Source organism: Lagopus muta, chromosome 9, assembly GCF_023343835.1.
Source record: "Lagopus muta isolate bLagMut1 chromosome 9, bLagMut1 primary, whole genome shotgun sequence".
NCBI classification, from domain to species: Eukaryota; Metazoa; Chordata; class Aves; order Galliformes; family Phasianidae; genus Lagopus; species Lagopus muta.
In genome coordinates this window covers 18,159,118-18,178,210 of record NC_064441.1, presented here as the reverse complement: position 1 = coordinate 18,178,210, position 19,093 = coordinate 18,159,118, and the positions used below count along the sequence as shown (strand labels likewise).

The 19,093-nt window shown below is 41.5% G+C and overlaps 1 long non-coding RNA gene across 1 annotated transcript in view; it reads right to left on the bottom strand.

Annotated features, from left to right (window-relative positions):
• Positions 1-19,093, bottom strand: part of LOC125697868 (uncharacterized) — a 139,505-nt gene that overhangs the window by 21,950 nt on the left and 98,462 nt on the right. Inside the window, exon 4 of the long non-coding RNA XR_007378959.1 lies at positions 6,115-6,242. This is a non-coding gene — a long non-coding RNA (uncharacterized LOC125697868). The remainder of the gene's footprint in view (positions 1-6,114; positions 6,243-19,093) is intronic.

Below are 19,093 nucleotides of genomic sequence, written 5' to 3'. Positions count from 1 at the left end.
CTGTGTGCTTTCTCTCGGCTCCCTGCACCCAGATCACTTAGCCCCCTTTGAAATTCTCAGCTCAGATGTTGTTGTCAACTTTTCAGGGGAAGGGTGGCAATGCATATGCACAGCAGGATCCTGACTCCATTCTGGGGCTTACTGCAGTAATATTAATAAATATCTTCAGTAGAATTTACTATTTATATCTGTCAAGTATTCCTCTAACTGAAAAACAGAGGTCTCTCTCATGCTTCACATTCAGAAATGGCAATTAGAAAAACCACTTTAAGAGTGAATGTAAAAGTGAGGCAAAAACATTGATGAACACACAGAAATCAAGTGACATAAATAACAGCAAGTGCTTCAGTGCTAAAATAAAATGGAGTAGCATTCCAGGGTTTCTACTTGTTTTCCAGTGAACTAACATAACTGATGTGTCATACAGGCAACACTTCCAAAAGAGCCCCTTGATTCTGAATTACCACCTGGTGCAGTTATTAATGTTATCTGAGAAAGATCGGAGCCATTAACTAATAACTTATGCACATTTTCAAACACACAGAAATGAAGGACGTGTTCTAAAACTAAATGCAGTGAAATGCCTATGCTCTAGGTCTACAGTGATATTTTATCTCCGAAGAAACAAATAAAATCTGAGCCAGGGTGCAAACAGTCCTGTCATCAGAACACATCCAGTTCTGCAGTGGAATCCAGAAGCTGCTACGAAAACAAAGGAACACTGTAAACTTTCATTTAAAATAAAAGCCAAAACACGAATTAATTTGTTTTTCAGTATTTCCATTTTTTTATCAGATACTTCTGATCTAGTTATTCAAGCTGTGATTGTTTGTTTGTTTGTTTGTTTTTTCCCCTAGGAAAATATCAAAATTTCTCCAAACCACATAGGGAAACAACTGTATGTCAGATAATCTCTTTTGGGCCAGTTCAAGGGCTGCACTGGGAGACATGGGTGGCAGAACCTGAAACTGAATTTGCTCATTTCCTCCTTTACTAACTCATGAAGTCAGTCTAGAAATATTAATAGTTCTGGGTTTGCATAGTTTAAGCTTCCCCTCCCTTTAAAGTCTGCATGTTCTGTAAGTGTACAGAGCTTCTCCTTAATATTTTCAAACATACACTATAGAAGATATATCTGTATGTTGTAAAGTGCTGGACAAGATAATATTTTCCCTCAAGAAATTAGAGCTTGAGAAAGGAGAGCTGTTGAAAGCAGTATAATGAAAGTCACAAGGATTAAAAAAAACGAGCAAATAAAAAAATAAAAAATATTTACCAGATAAAGAGCCTGAATGTCACACCTTTTAATGCAAAAAGCATCATGACATTGCTCGTTTAATCTGGGCTCTGCTAATCGGTCTATTGCACAAGGAAAAATCTTGGGAGTCCTTGTGGGAATGTCTCACATCATTCCCTATCAGCTGTTGACATACAAATACTCTGGTAATGAAAATATTTTCATTCCTTCATAACAGCATTCCCTGTCCTGTTTAATCTTATTTTCTCTCTTTCTGAAAACAAGCTTCTGTGTGGGGTTTCTGAACTAACGGACCTGATGCCATATATCAAAAATGCCCTGTGCTCCTGTCACACTTGCCAGGAATCCACACAAAAGAGACTGAATGGGGAAGAAGCCCAAGGATTTACAGCAACAACATAGGATTTACAGCAACATTTGAAATTCATTGCTGGTCTGAGTCGTTTTGAAGGTCTGTAAGTGCAGCTAGACTAGAGCGTGGCAGCACCTGTGCTGCCTCCATTGCTAGTAATAATGAAGCTGACTCAGGATCCAGATACATGCTGCAAAGGGACAGGTCTGCGATCTCCCAGAAACACTGCAGAGTACAGTATTTTAGCCAACTCTATCACCTTACCAAAAATAAATATTTGGGAACAAACAGCTGGAAATCCTGGGTGTCCTTCTGGACTCCTATCAGACTTTCTCAAGTATGGGCTCAGGCCCACTAACCGTGTGGACACCAGTGATGAGCCGCTGGAGGTGAATAAAATGAGGTTGCCAAGACTTCCAGCAAATCCTTCCATGCACACTGCTCTGCCTCTGCGAGGCACTGGCTGTTCACAGACTGCAGAGGCTGTGCTATCCTCTCTCCTCTAACAGCACATCCTACTTGGGACAGTTTTTATTTTCAATGTACTACACTTTTAAGCATTTACAACCCCCCGTTGTACACAAGCTGTCATCTCTGAAGATAGCATCACATTCTGCTCTGCATAAAAGCCATGCAGAAGTCACTGCTGTTGCACCAAAACAATGTATTTTGGAAATTATTTCAAAAGTTGATACTTCCATATTGCACTAGATCCTGTGCAGGTAAATACCTCTCTTCCCCTGAGTAAACCACATCTAAATACTGCTCTTAAATTATTTGACTTTCTTTTAAAATCCCTTCAATACCTCAGCTCTTCCAAATTCAAGGTCTGCAATATGATGCAGCCTCCTCCAGCCCACTCTCCCCCAGGGACCTCTGCCTCCATCCACATCCTGCTGCCCAGGTTGTAACATTCCTTTCTGCACCCTATCACTGTCACGCTCCCCTCCTGGAAACAGGTGCAAGAAGATTAAAAACCCACTCATTCAGCTGGGATTTTCATCTGTTTGCACCTTCCTCTTTGCCACTCCTATGTGTCAACATCTCTTGAGCAGAAGTTGGTGGGAAGGCGCGCTCGTGTTCACGTTGCTTGCTGTTTATAGCATGAAACAGGAGTTATATTCTGAGGCAGCAGAAGGGAGAAGAATGTTTAAAATAGAAGTTTTTCTTACTTTTCTTTCTTTCTTTTGTTGGACTTATTTTTTTGAAGCTAAAATTTCATTTGAAATGTTAGCATTAGCAGATTCTTAAATTTAAGGGTTATTTTAATCGCTTTTGATAAATATGATGGAGTTATGCTTTTTGATTTCTACAGTTCATTTCTGCAAACATCGATATTGCCATCAACCCAGCAACCCAACCCAACTGAAATGTGTTACCATTTTTGCTGTTAGCCCATAAGTTGCTTTATGTCAAACTGTCACTGCAAAACAAACAAGTGTATTACTTTCCTCATTCAATCTCATATGCCTGGAAAAAGAGAAATTTAAAATTCTATTTGAAGGAAATGATTTCAACATTTAGGCTTTCAGAAGTAATCCAAGAAATTTGGAGAGTGTAAAATATCGTTCCTAACAGGTATCTATTTATAAGTAGTTTTGGCTTTGATAAGTAGGAGAGAATGAGAAAGCATAATAAATGGTTTTCCAATTATATATGGATGTATTAAAAATACCACTGCTTTCATGAACAATCCTGTGGTGTTTTCCAATGAGAGCTAGAATGTCTCCAAAACCCCTCAAAGTTTCTTAAAAGTAGTTGAGGAACAATTAGGTTGAGGGCAATCTGCTGTACTGCAGCATTTGCAGTTCTTGGCATGCACCACAGCAGGACAATACAAGCATTTGCAAATATTTGCTGTCATTCCTGCCTCAGGTACTGCTGAACATCATGACCAGCCACAAAATGCTGAGCATGTACTTTCTGCCTATGCTCTTCTCTAGCCCTCTCAAAATTTCTGCTTTGAAGTTTCAGAAGCTATGAAATCAAAGCCTAAGGAAATATTCTGCTTCGCCGTTTGCCCTCTTTTCGTCCCTGTGCTTCAGAACTTTGCTCTAAATCCCTTCTGCAATAGTGGGAGCTGTGCAAGGTGACTGAGCAGGCCACCCAGCTTCCTGCTGTCTCCTTGCTGGGTGGCAGTAATGCTGTTGCTTTGGAAAGGGAGCAACTCACAGAGCTGTGACTTAGCTCCCTCTCAATTTTGGCTCATTCCTGCCTAAACTTTCTCTCTTCTTCACTTTTTGTCTTGTATCTCCTAACCCTGCTCCTGCTTTAAGCTTCTCCACACTCAGAAGCTACTCGGCAGCCACAGCCAGTCACTGGGTTTTTCCCAGAGGCACACACAGCCAGCTCTAAAGAAATTTTCCATCTGCAGCCTCATGTTGCTTCTCTTCACCTCCCCCAGCTTTAATGTGATCTAGTGAGCAAATTACATCCCTCACCCAACTCCTGAGAGCCAGCATGGGTACACGTGTCTCTCAGACAAAGTCAGAAAGAAGTTAGGGAAGATTTCTCTCCTTAGCTCCACTCAGATGCAGGGCCCTTTAATATTTCATCTGTAATTTAACTTGGTATTACACAAGAGCTACATGTATATTTAGAGACACATCTTTTGAGCAATTGGGTAGTTCTACAGGATATGTGATTGTACTAATTGTAATAAGAGGTGTGTATCACTCCAGCTTCCACAGTCTGAAAGTCTGCTGCTGGAAAGTCACGTTTTCCCTTTAAAGGGAAGAGGGAAAAAAAAATCTTTGTCCTTCAGAATCCTTAGATGTTTTTACTGATCTTTTGTTGACCATCTTGTGAACTCAGAAGTCTGATGTCAGCTACTCTATAGAAAGGATACAGGCTGTTCTACCATAACTGGAATTATTTTTAAACACTTCCCCCTCACAGGCTAAATCCTTGGAGGCTAAGGGGGAAGACAGACCAAGTGGGTTTATATCAAGAACAGAACAACCTACAAGAACATAGTTCAGGAAAAAATAAGGAAAGTATGGCGAAAAAACACATGCTATACAAATTCATAGTGAAGGTATTTTGACAGGAGAGACAACTGACAACCTATTTCTGGATATAAAAGCTCAGGTCAGATATTTCAATTAATATGCATGACTGCATACTTTCACCCCAGCCCAATTATGTGCAGGTTGATACATCTAATGATTGCTGTTAGTAGTTATGTATTAGCTAAAATAGTCACAGCTATTTGAAAGAGCCACTCAGACCTTTGCTACCTGAAACTGAAACTTCTCTTCTTTATACTTATATGTAAGTTTTCCTTTAATTTAAAATTCCAGGCAGAGCTTCTAAGGAAGAAAGTAAAATTTCTTCTGAAAAGAATATTCATGGTAGGATATAACAGCAAGCTAACAGAAACAAGCTCAGTAAGGTTTTACTTGAATGGATATATGTTAATTTGTGAACTTCTTTTCCCTTCAATTTGCAGACTTCAGTTTAAAACTGACTTCAGCCTCTCAGGTTGAGATGAGAGGTGACCATAAGCCTACAGGTGTTATGCAAAGAAGATGAAATGATGTAGAAATTATGATCGGTGATAAAAATATCAGAAACAAAAGAACAATGCTCTCCTTTAGCTCACTTTCATAAGCAAAACAGAATAACAAACAATACTGTCCAGCATTTGTAACCAGCTGTATTTTCAATGTCAGGTTGCTGATATTTGCTTTTAAAAAGCTACTCTCTCACTTGTTTCTCCTGCATTTCTCATGAAGACAGTCAGAACATTGAAACTGGAAGTGGCTTTTAGTGTAATGACCAGCTAGCATTCCTGCTCTGTCACACACATCTGTACCCTATACCCTCTTTTCAGACTGAATTCTCCCACAGCCAGCTTAGCAACACTGCAAGGACTGCCTAGTAGTTCCAAGTCTTACTAAAGGACACCAGTCTGATCTTTACTAAACTCAATTTTTCTTTGTTTTAGCAACTTTTAGTACGTTTGAGAAAGTGTCAGCTCCTACAAACACAGAAGAACACATTGCAAACCCTCATCTATTTCACTTAAAATGAGAGGGTTTTTGTTCTTGGAGCTGCAGATAAAAACTAAAAGTAAAAATAAATTACAGTAGAATACATTGCATTGAAATAAACTTCAGGTGAATACCATGATTCTGGGGACTTCAACTCGTGGCTAATTCTGAAGAATAGATACATAGGTGTGTAAAACCATGACAATGAATTTACAGCTGATTCTAGATTTACAGCTGGGCAACTGAGAGCAGGGAGAACATAGCGCAACTATATAAACTACATCCCTGGTACAGTAAGCTTCTCTTTCAGGTTTTGAGCAAAAATTTGCAATCCTTCAACACTGTCAAGTGACAGTTACAAAATGCAGCCAAACCTAAAGTTTTCTGTGCTGTCCACTACAACACAGAAGAGGTAACTCCCAGAAGGGACAAAGCTATCAATTCAGTATTTTAATCTCTTCACCTGAAATTTGCTGAAGACCTTGATAAAACTGAACTCATCACTGTACCTGAGAGGGTCCCTGGAAGCAGGCAGTCTACCAAATTTCACATCTTGCAGAATGTTGTCATAGTCGTTCTCAGGGTCCTTCCAAAATGTTGTGTTTTCTGAGATGTTTCACAGTGGGACTGAGGCTGTCTGTTCAAGAAATAAATACACACTCCTTTCAGAGAACAAGTGCCACGATTTCAGTATACAATTTGTCTTCAGACATTGAATAATACCTAATATTCTTGGAAGCACAGCAAAGCTTAGATTTTTTTACATTAATAGCACAGATTTAGTCAGTGCTGCTTTTAATATAGAAGCTAGCTAGAAAGTATTCTTTCCTGAATCTGACACATTACAGAATGGTTGTTGTTTTCTTTCAATATGGCACTCTTGAAGTGCATCTCTTCAGTAGTATTGCTGAAGTATGAAATATCCAAACTTTGGGCTTCCTTACAAAACTTGTAAGACTATCATTCATACACTCAAAGTATTACAATAATATTTTTAGATAACTTTGAACAAGTACATTCATTCTTTAGCAAATGCATAAGTGTATTTCAAATTTACTGGATGGAGAATAAGACAAGAAAACATATCAGAAATGTAAGTAGGGCTTAGGTAACTGCCTTGTGCATTTGAGCCATCTGACAGTGGTGGATTTTTAGAGCAGAATCTCAGCTGTCTGCATTTGCTGCCCACAGCCGCAGTGACTGGACGCACAAACTTCACTGCAGTGCAGAAATGAAGTGCAGGGCTGGCAAGAGAAGACTGCAGTGCAAGAGGAGGTTATCAAGGTTTTCACTGCCTTTAGCTCAGCTCATGCCTGCACTGTTCAGTCACTGGTACTCACACAAACTGAACTTTGCTTTTGTCTTCATGTCTTTCATATTAAAAGTAATAAAGCTCTTATACTTGAGAATCATGGGAGTAAAGTGTGAAGTAAGACAAGGCAAAAATACAGTCAACCCCAGTTACACAAAAATACAAAATACACTTCACTTAGACTGATTCATCACTAAACACCTGTAAGGATCCAGCAAGGGACACAAGGCTGCAGTCCAGCCTGCCTGCACACACCTAATAACACAGTTGAGGCCTTGAAAGCACATCCTTTTTATTAACATCTACTTAAATTTCAACTTATTTTTTTAAAGCACATTCACAGTGTTTGGGGGTTCCTACTGGGGCAAAGGCCAAATCCATGGGGATATCATCAGCTTGGGCAGGCCCCGGTTGTTGAGGACCACAGATAAGAGCACTCGTGGCGGCAGTCTGGTCTGCTCAATTGTCTGAACTGTCTTCTCTCTTAGCTTAGCAATTATTTAGCGAGTAACGAGGACAGGAAACTTCTCCCTACCCCCAGTTTATAAATGATTTCCTGTCAGTCCTTAGAAAAAGCAACTCAAAGCCTAAAGAAAAAGCTGTGAGTGGCACACATCTGAACAGGGAACAACAGGAAGGAAGGACAAGCAGAGAGCTAATTGGCCTTTTTACACTTTGCCAGGGTAGCTAGAATGCTGTAGGAAAGTTTTCCTCCCTGGTGATACCCTGTCAGTCCCTTCCTCTTTCAGTCTGCCTGGTCTATAAGCACAACTGTGTCAGATTTGACTCCTGCCTGACACCGACGGGTGACAGAATGACATTCTTCATGTACCAGCTCTAGGAAGCTACATTTAAATCTGGTGCTCCACCATTTCCTAAGCATGACAGAAATTAGCAATTTTTCTAGTGGCCTCATTTACATAATTAAAACTGTCTCACAATCAGTACTACTAAGATCACCTTATAAGTCAATTTCATTTATTCAATTTCACAGTCAATAAACTGTCAGTTTCACTGACGATTTCAAGCCATAATTAATCAAACAACACTTTCAATGGAATTGCTAAAGCTTTATCAAAAGTAATTGCCTTTATTTTTTTCTGAAAAAAGCAGATTTCAGACAACAGCAGGTTAGACAGTTACAGTTTGACATCTAGACAAACAAACTGTTAGAAAATCTTACAGTAGCACTGGTCCCAATACATCATCACGCTACATCCATACGGACATAATGTGTAGGCACTTTTTCCAGAAACAGATCCTTTGTGGTCCAGTACTCTAGATACTGAGTGTAGAATGTGTTCTGTTATATTTCCTCTTGGACAATTTGGCTAAAGGAATAGCTTTCACACATTTGTAATTACCTACCAAAACAGAACATCACATTGATTTTTTACCCTTCACGTATCACTTTCCAGTTATTTTAAACTATCTCGTTAGCTATTGCAACGATTGGCCATTCTGAATGAACCAGTTTTGTAATGTGTACAAACTGCAAGGAGGATGAGAAGGAAAAAGCACACTATGGAAAATTCAGATTTCTCTATTGATCATCAGAAATTTCAAGTGCATTGTTACAACGGCTCTATTCATCCAATAGTTAAAGATGTGACATTCTGCACAGAAGACAGACTTTTTTTGTCTCCTAAAATATGTTTCTAGTTTAAGTTTGAAAAAAGATTTCCATTGTGCCATATATGCGGTAACTCAAAACCAAAATGAAAGGATTAAAATCAGGGCTGCATAGAATGGTTTAAATTAAATTCAGGTAGTGGGGAAGACTGTCGTATCTGGCAGGCTCCCACTTACTGAGCTTTCTGGCCAAGAGGCAAGATGAAGCATAACAATCCTTACCTGCCAAGTCTAAAGTGATTTTGAGGCTTTTATTCATCTCTTAAAATAAAACGTTAATGCTCTTGGAAGCCTGCCTACCAACACAGTAGGTCTCACCTGTCTTTTCTTTATCCTCACACAAATGTTCTATAGCATGCTTCAGAGTAATGACTGAAAATATTTTAATATACAGTTTTTTCAAAATACATGTTATTTAAACTTATTATCCATTACACTTCTATGGAAGACATGACTAAATCATATTGGTATTTTGAAAATCTCAGTTAATAGGTTACAAATTATTGCTAGCAACATGCTGTATAAAGAGCTGAAATTTGGCCTGTGGAATGCCCTTTTTTTCTGTCACCCTTCCCACACCTATAAACACTCTGTTGCCTCCACAAAGTTTTCCTAATTAAGTCTATATCCCTCTTGAGTGGTTCTGTTTAGGATACTGCAAACAGACTTACTTATGATTCATATTAATACTACAGCCAACATAAAATCAGCTTCCCTAAACACGTAGTTCTGTCCCTGAATGGGTTGCTCTTGGCTAAGGAGCAAAAGGATGAGCAGAGCTCTGATTTATGCATACCAAGCTCAGTCTTTCAGAAAATGCAGTAGTGTTGAAGAATTAAAGATTTAATGAGCTTATTAAATTCCTCAAAACAGTAATATTAGATTACTTTCCAACAACCATTTGAGAAGAAATAAAATATTTAAATAATACAGAGATTTGTTCCAGTCTTTTAAGAAGTTGAAAGACTTTCAGTTGGTACCAGTAAAAAAACAGCCAGTAACAGCTTGGCCTAATAAGGTCACAGTTAATCTGTACAGACCATCTACCTTTAGGGAGGTATTTATTCCACACCAAGAGTTCCCAAACTTTTTCTGCCCCTTGTACAACCATCAGTAACAGCAAATATGCTCACTGACAGCATCAGTTCCCATTTTAAAAGGGTTTGCACTCCTCCTTGTAGTGCTCTCATCACTTTATCTAAGATGTTGCATTCTGCAGCAATCTAGAAATCATTTTTTGTAGAACCTCAACCAATTGCTGCAACAAAACAAGTCACCAAGTCACAAGCATAGCTGTTATGAGAAATTGCTGCCAGTTCTTCTCTTTTAACACTATTTTCCATCTCTCTTGAAGACAGGGTTTGTTGTTGTTGTTTTTTAATATACTGACTGAGAAATTTTGACAGCTTTGTTAAAAAGCAAAGTTTCAGATCATTCTGGTTGGGATTAGGAACATTTTAATAGGTCAAAGAAGATTTAGTTTTGCTTTCGTTGTTATAGATCGAGATCATGGCTGAAGAAATCCTGTGAGTTCTGAGCACTTTGGGGTGAACTGGCAGTAAGTCTTGGGACTATGAGTACTATGTATTCTGCAAGACAGTAGTTTAGGAAAGAAATGGCTAGCTTTGTTCATAGCTAGTCAGGAAAAAAAATGGAAGGAGTGACTAAGCAAGTCTGTGATAAAAGCTGCTTTGGTTAAGAATGTTTTCTTTCTTGGACCACATTTCATGAAATGGGATAATTCTTAGAGACTAACTCTCAGCACTTGGCCATGGTAGGGAAAGTAAGTAAGGATGCCTGATGGCAAGGAGGTGATGCAGGCTCGCCATTCTCCAAACTGCTCTCAGATGGATGCAGATTCCAAAATACTCAAAGTTTCACATTGACAGCTCTGCCAGGAGGAATCTGCCTGGCATACAGACTGCAGAACTGAGGACTGGGTATGGATCATGGCTAGGGAAAGAAAACTGCGCTGTCAAACAGAGAGTAAGCTTTCGTTTTTATTATTATTTCATAAAACTTATATCCCAAGTGACTTATTTCATGATGATTTCAACTGCCACACCAGTGACCTTTGTGTTCAGAATGTGTTTCCAGTACTGGCGCATGCAGAAAGCTTTCTTCTTAAATTACAGAGAGTTCAAATAAGTATAATCCTAAATGGGATCTCAGCTTCAGAACAGAATCAGAGTCACTTGTGCCATTATCAGATCATCTTCTCAGACAACCCGAGGTCAGGCCAACCTAGGCAATTATTTATAGTCATTTGTGTGGAACTCACGGCATTTGAAAGCCTCGTGAAAGCTCATCAGGCTGCACAGAACTCCAGAGGTCATTTCTGTTCCCTGTCACTGTACCAGCTCCTCACAGTGGGGAGATGAGAAACACTCCTTTTAGTTAGCGATATTTGGCTTAGTAAGGAAAACGGATATACCTCAGCCCACACTGAAGGAGAGATTCAGACTAATGCATGTGGCAAGGTTGCTCTGTAACATTAGACATTACAGTGAGAACAACCTTTCTATACGACCACAGGAAAATCTGTGAAATTACTCTGCATAAACACAGGTTGTGATTGAAAACATGGTGACCTAGGTGGGAAATGTACAGAAAAAAATGAGGTTTATTGAGTTTGTACCCAGTTGTTCTTTTGAAGGTCTTAAAAATGACGACTTTAAATGTCACAAGCAGCACAGGCAAGGTGCTGTCTGGACACCACCATGCAGCACCGGGCTCCTGCACACACTGCCTTCTAACGGCTCAAGGTGGACAGATCTGACTGGATATGGCACTGTGAGGTCTGCTGTAGAGCTCAGACTCTCCCCCATCTCCAAGCAATTGCCAGGTTTATTTGCCCAGACTTTGTTTTGGTTTGTAAGTAAACTCACAGAGATCAGATAAAGAATCACAGTACACTTGGAAAGTATATATCCCACCTTCCAGTTACCAAAATACCACTAACTGTTCTGGTACAAAGATACTAAGGGGTAGCTACGGAAGCAAAAAGATTAAATAATGTTAAGTGCTTTCTAAAGTGAAGGCAAAAGGCAAAAGTATTAGGTATACACTAGGCAAAAGTACTGCTCCACTACAATTACAAAATCAAAATTCATGAAATTTAAGCACTTCTCTCTAAATAGGTACCACGAGGTGCATTCTGTGGTCCTTCTCTGCTCACAAATGGAAGAAAACAACCAGCTGTGTTACCACTAGTCTTCCTCAGCAGGAACCCAGTACATCAGCATGTAAACACAACATCTTACCTGAAAGCATTTTCTGAACATTCTCAGTACAGTACCAGAACTGAATGGAGCCACATGCCCAGGCAGCACACGTTAATAGGTTAAAGCCCAATTCAGAAGGAAGAGGCATTGGCCGTGTACAATTAATGAAAATTCTGCGAGAGCTCAAGGACCAGATCTCTCCATGTCCAATTTCCACAGTTGTCTGTCACAGGAAATGTAAGTTTCATACATACATCTACTTCTGACATCCCCTTGCTTTTACATCAATCTGTATACAGATATTATAGATATATATATGTAAGAGTTTAATTCTATTAAGCACCTAGCTTTCTAGATCCCGTATCCAATTGTTGGCAGCCAAATTCTACTGCTTCACTGACTTCATTCTTCATTTCTGTTCTGTCTTTTATCACTTCCCTGCCCCTTTACTCGTATGCATGTGTTCATTCTTTCAGGCTACTGCTTTTAATTACTACATGGGTCCTATGTTAAAAAAACAAAAACAAAAACAAAAAAACACAAGAAAAATCATTATGATTATTCCACTCTTTCCCTACAGAATTTTAGTGACTTCTGCTTAAACACACTGACAAAGCCCGTGGCAATGGAGTGTCTGCTTTATTATCTTCTTTTTGGGACAAAGATTGCAGTATACTTGCCTACTTCTTAGAAATTTGAAAAAAGATCCTCAGTTATTCCCAAACATACATCTATCTCTCTTCAAATATTTTAATGGAGCTAGAGAAATCTCTTTATTCCCTGGGAGCCTCTTCTACCTGCTATCACCCATGGCCTGATTTCAACAGTATATTTCCTCCTTATGACAAAGCACATTATCCACAACGCTCACTTGAATCTTACCACAATACTTACAAGTTCCCTTCGTATCCTTTATCTGCAAGTGTTTAGACAGGAGACTTATTTAGCCTACAATAATAAACAGGCTTCTTTTTTCTTTGGGCTTTGTTCTGTTTCTGGAGAAGCACCTAGCTGGGTTTTCCCTTGCTCAGAAAGGAGGTCTGTATTTACTGCCTTCTCCATACTCTCCAGATCATACTCTCCTCCATGTACTGGTTTCCTTAAAACTACACAAGGGCACCGGGCGGGTGGACTTTTCCCAAACCTTACTATTTCTCAAAGGCAGAAAGTATATTTTGTGGCAGCATTTACTTCATGGGGCCCACTGAGTGTTTCCTCACATACAGTAAGTGACTGTTATTTTGGGCTTCTTTCTTAACAATGCTGTCCTCCAACGACCACGTTAGGCCGAGGACCTCATCCAACGGTTACATATAGCTAAAGTTGGTCCATGCCTCTCTAGAAATTCAGCCTGTTGTGGGAAATGCTAATTCTCCAAAATGAAGTTTCTATTTTTTAAATGAAAAATTTACTTTTGATCAACTTTTTAAATAAGATACAGTGTTTCAGTTCCACTATCTGTATGAGCTTTCTCATTACAGAAAATCTCAGCATTCCAGAAACCAGAAAGGCTAAGTGGAGTTCCAGGCTTCCTCTCATTGGAATGTCCAAAATTTACCTTCCCTTCTGTTTGTCCAGGACTATCAGATGTGAAGCTGAACAAACTGACTAACAGGATGCTGCACTCATGGATTTCAAGAAGGCTTAATAAGTCATTTGTTTTTAGCATAGAAGACTTGCTGCGCTGGAGCAATTTCTTAAAGTTCCCCACTCTAAGAAACAGGAATCAATAGGCCTGCAATGAGGTAGAAAATGGATTCCTCTCTAGACAACATGGGTTTAAGTCAACTGGAGAGGTCAAAGCCACATGGAAATGACCCAATTATAAATAAATAAATAAACATGCATCAGAGGATGGTGTTCCCAGGCCTGGAGCCTGGGAAAATAGAAGATCTGTGAGGGCGCTGAAGGTAAGGGATAATTAGAAATCCATGACGCACTTCAGCAGAAGCAGACATTTGGCTCCGGCTCAGCCGAGCAATTGAGAGAAACCAAGAGAGAGATGTGTATGCTATTCTTCTTCTGACACGTGCAGAACATGCAGAGCCTACAAGGCTGCCAGGGCACCCCTTCTCTTTTGGTGTCTGTGTGGGTCAGGCACGAGTCTAGCCATTGTATGAGAAGAGTTCTCTGCAAAAATTTTAGAGCCACTGAGTATGTGCCTTTAAGGCCAGCTGTCTGCTATTAGAATTTCATTACTGCACACTGCTCATGATTTTGGCAAGACTGTGTGACAATTAACATGAATTCTTCTGGGAGGGATGCAGCACATGACATCATGTAGTAAATCTTCTGATATTAGAACCTTTCATTCATGCCCTACTGTACTTGTTAGGGTAGCAAAATCAAAATGAAAAATGTAATTACACAACAGAGCTTTCAATTGTATCATATATTAACTTCTAATAATCTAAGTATTCATTCTCAAATCCAAACCTGGCACAAAACACTCTGGAAGATAAAACTTGACCAATCTAATCAGATATGAATCTGATTCCTTGACAGATACTAAATTAAAAGCGTTTTAAAACAGGAAACACAATAGCAATGGTTAAGGAACAACTACCCTTGTCTGCTTTTGTGCTGCACTCAGAAAACTCACATGCTAACAAAGAGTAAGCAAAGTGTTGGACCAACTGAATCTCAGAACAAGCAGCATTTTGCGGCTAAATCTTCCTGAGAACTGCTTTCTAAAAATAATGGTAATATAGGAAACCAATGGTTCACAAACCTTAGTTTATCCTCAGAACCCCCCTTGGTGTATTTATTCTAATTCTAATAGATAAATAGGTTAGAGAAAGACTAATAACATATTTTTCAAGTGTATTCATCAAACAGATAAAGAAAAAAAAAAGTGCCAGATTTGATGCAGGCTGTAATGTAAGCAATGCAAATCCAGTTAATACCTTCTAGGATTCTTTCAGAGCATCAGAACAACTCCACCTTACTCCTGACTCTCTACTCGCTATTGGAGTAGTGAGTTACTTGAATGGAAAAGGAGACTGTTACTGTGCAGTAAATCTATGGTAGGTAACCAACAGAAGACCTTCAAAAAGCAGACTTAAATCACAGAATTACAGAATTGTAGGGGTTGGAAGGGACCTCCAGAGATCATCGAGTCCAACCCCCCTGCCAAAGCAGGTTCCCTACAGCGGGTCGCACAGGTCAGCATCCAGGCAGGTCTTGAACATCTCCAGAGAAGGAGACTCCACCACCTCCCTGGGCAGCCTGTTCCAGTGCTCCATCACCTCACTGTAAAGAAGTTCTTGCGCACATTGGTGCAGAACTTCCTATGCTGCAGTTTCCGGCCGTTTCCCCTTGTCCTGTCTCCACTCACCACTGAAAAGAGTCCGGCCTCGCCATTCTGCCCCTGCACCTTAGATATTTATAGACCTGGATCAGGTTCCCTCTCAGTCTTCTTTTCTCAAGGCTGAACAGACCCAGTGCACTCAGCCTTTCCTCATAGCAGAGATGCTCCAGGCCCCTCACCATCTTCGTGGCCCTCCGCTGGACTCTTTCCAAGAGATCCCTGTCTTTTTTGTACTGGGAGTCCAGAACTGGACGTAGTGCTCCAGATGAGGCCCTTACCAGGGCAGAGCAGAGGGGGAGGATCACCCCCTGAAGCCTCCTGTTAGGCAGAGGTAGGCTATGAGATATGGCACTGAACTGTGGCTAAATTACAAGAGCAAAAGATCAACAAATCCAAACCAGAGAGAGAGCTCCTCACTGACTCAGCAAGGGGGCACAACCTATTGGAACAGTTTCTTTTGACACTGTAAACCCTGACACAAAACTCTTACTGTTGTGGTTTGGTGATTTTTTGTTGTCAGTATTCCGCATCAGAACATCCACATCACAACACTTGGACCAGGGGGAGTTAAAGAGTTAAAGTTCTGGTCCCATTTACTGCCTCGTATGGGCATTTTGAGTATCCTGAGGAGAGGGGAGGGGCGGCATCCCCGGAGGACCTGGCGGGAAGAGGAAGCGAGGTGAAGCTCCGGAGGACCCCAAGCTCCGCCTCTCCTTCCTGCCCCGGCTCAGCCGTCTCAGCTCGCCGCGGAGCAAAGCACGTGCTTTCCCTCGCACTGCCGTGGTTTGACTCGCACTTTGCGTACTTTCGTCTCTCTCATTTTGTTCGATTTGGTTATATTTAGTAAATTATCGTTCCTCCTCAGATCGCTGCCTCTGTGTTTTCTCTTCGTTAAAACTGCTAGCTCTCTGCCCTTCCCCCTCTCCCGGAGCGCACGCGGCCCGGGGCCGGCCGGGTCGCGCGGCAAGCCGTTAGTACAGCTTCGTTTTTTTCTCCTTTCCCCGGGGCCTCTGCCCCCCTGTCACGGACTTTCATCTAGGGGTAAGCCTGTGACACTTTATGGGGCTAGACAAGATGGGGCAGTTAGGGCAGTTAGAGACGGGTGGGATGACGCACCTGGTTGCCCCTGGCGACAGCACTGTGATGTCACGCCGGGGTCCCGGCCCAACCAACGCACACCTCTTCCCTGCTTGCGCTGGCAAGGCACTGCAGGCGAAGAGGGTGAACCAAAGGTGCCATCTGGCCCCAAATTTGACAATATTTGGCTTCAGGCCAGCACTCACCTGCCCAGGAAAGTGCAGGGAGCGGACGCCGGCCTTTGCAATGGGAGACAGAGCTCACGATGCTGGTGGCACAGCTCCGACGTCCGGCACCATGCTCGATGAAATCGATGAGCTGTGCGTGCGGTTCATGAAGCTCTGCCTTAACACCAAGAAGGTAAATACTAAGTACTGCTAACAGCAAAGGGCAGAAACCCAAGCCGTGTGAACCGGTGAGACAAACTGTGATCTGCTGGTCATGGATGTGATCCATTCAAGCGTGTGACAGCTGAGGCACACGTGGATCAGAGTCAGCTTGGCCAGGGGCTGGTAGATAGGGATGGGGAACAGAGTAGGCCCCACATCATGCACGATGATGTGGTTATGGACCTGCTCCAAAAGCTGGACACTCCCACGTCCACAGGGCCAGATGGACTGCACCCAAGAGTGCTCAGGGGGTTTGCGGGTGTGCTTGCCAAGCCACTCTCCATCATCCTTCCACAGTCCTGGCTAACCAGGAATGTCCCGGTGGACTGGAGATTGGCAAATGTGACGGCCAGTCACGAGTGCCATCCCCCCGGGCTCAGTGCTGGGGACGCTTCTATTTCACATCTTCAGTCATGACCTATAGTTGGGAGGCAGCGTTGATCTGCCAGGTGGGAGAAAGGCACAACAGAGGGACCTAGAGAGACCAGATTGTTGGGCCAGGGTAAACTCCATGAGTTTCAATAGGGGCAAGCATCGGGTCCTGCATTTTGGTCACAACCAACCCAGGCAGCCCTACAGGCTGGGGGAGCAGTGGCTGGAAAGCTGACTGACAGAAGGGCGACAAGCCTTGTGAAGGGCTTGGAGAATATGCCCTAAGGGGTATGACTGAATGAACTGGGCTCCTTCAGCCTGGGGAAGAGGAGGCTTAGGGGAGACCTTACTGCTCTCTTCCAATACCTCAAAGGTGATTGCAGCAAGAGCGGGGCTGGTCTCACTGCTGACAGGAAGAGGGGAAATGGCCTCAAGTTGTCACAGGGGGAAGTTTTGGTTGAACATCAGGAAAAACTTATTTACAGAAAGGGTGGTTAAGCACTGGAATAGGCTCCCCAGGCAGGTAGGAGGTTGAGTCACCATCCATGCATGTGTTTAAAAACCATTTGGATGTGGTGCTCAGGGACATGATTGAGAGGAGGGTTGTTAGACTTAGGGTAGTATGGTTAGGTTGTGGTTGGACTCAATCATCTTTAAGGTCTTTTCCAACCTGAGCAATTCTATGATGCTATGATTCTAGGAGCAGAGGGCGATGCCCTTCACTGTGCTACCAGTAGCACCAGGAAACATCCAACATCGCTGTCCACGTCTGGGCAAGAAGCGTAAGCATTGCAATGTGACACTCCAGAATGGTGGCAACCAAATGGAGAATTCCATAGGCAAACAGCAAGACGAATTCACACCAGCGGCCAAGAAGAGGCGCACAGACTCGCCAGAATTACCAGCCGCTCTGCACGCAAAAAGCCTTTTTTCCAGCAACCCGAATGGCAGTGAGAAAAAACAAGATCAGCCGAGCTGTCCTCAATCCCCAAATCTGGCTGCCCAGCAGCACAAAATTCAAGAAAGCTACAAGACCGACATCTCAAACCAACGGAATTTCCAACCTGAACCGGCGCTGCAGAAACAGGCTGAGGGCCAGAAGCCGTCCGGCAAACGTAAATGTAAGACAAAGCATCTCAGCGTGCAGGGAAGAAAAAGATCATTCTTCGCTATGGATGATCCATTTGACGTTGAAGACACCCAAGATGTGGTCGCACCACCAAAAAAATTGATGAAGCAAGCAGAGCCTGCTCTGCACCATGGCTCCTTGCCCAGCAAATTCTAAGAGCAGAACCAGGAACTGGTTCTTTCCAGGAATAGTTACATTCTGTTTAAGACTTTTAGATATTAATGTTAGTAGTTTTATGTTGTTTCTTTATTGTAATGTTTGTTCTAGAGTTACATTCTATTTAAGCCTTTTAGATATTAATGTTAGTAGTTTTATGTTGTTTCTTTATTATAATGTTTGTTCTAGAGTTACATTCTATTTAAGCCTTTTAGATATTAATGTTAGTAGTTTTACGTTGTTTCTTTATATTGTAATGTTTGTTCTAGAGTTATTTCATTAGGAATATTCTCCAATGCAATTGTTTCTGCAAATAAAAGACACTGTTACATATGAAATTGTCTTTCCTTTAGATAAGAAAGCTGAATTCTAGTTGGATGGATTCTCTTTTTCTGGGCCGGTTTTACAAAATTGTTCTGTTTCATTAAATGCACACAGGCTCTAGTTTAAGTCTGCTATTACTTGCAATTTCTTTCCTGCTTTAGGGAACACATCCGCACACGGGCTTTATTTCATGCAAAGCACAGGTTACACAGAATGCACTTCTTGCGGGTGATGGAAACAAAGTCATGTGGTTTATAAATAACTGCAGGCCAGACCTCCCCCCCACTGCTTTTAATCACCTTGGCATTTACCCCTTTTTGCATGATCTTAAGCTTTTGGTTAATTGAATAAACAAGACTGCTCACATCCCTTCTCTATTTCTAACTTAGTCTTTATGTAATTACTGTAGCTAGAAAAGGTCAAGTAGCTGACTCCTGCATTACAGTTCACTAACACCAGCAAAAAGCACTATTCATTTTGAAAGCACTGACACTATCCCATTACACGTTACCTTGTTACTTTCTTTCGGGATGCACTTCCCAAAGTTATCATGTAATAACAAC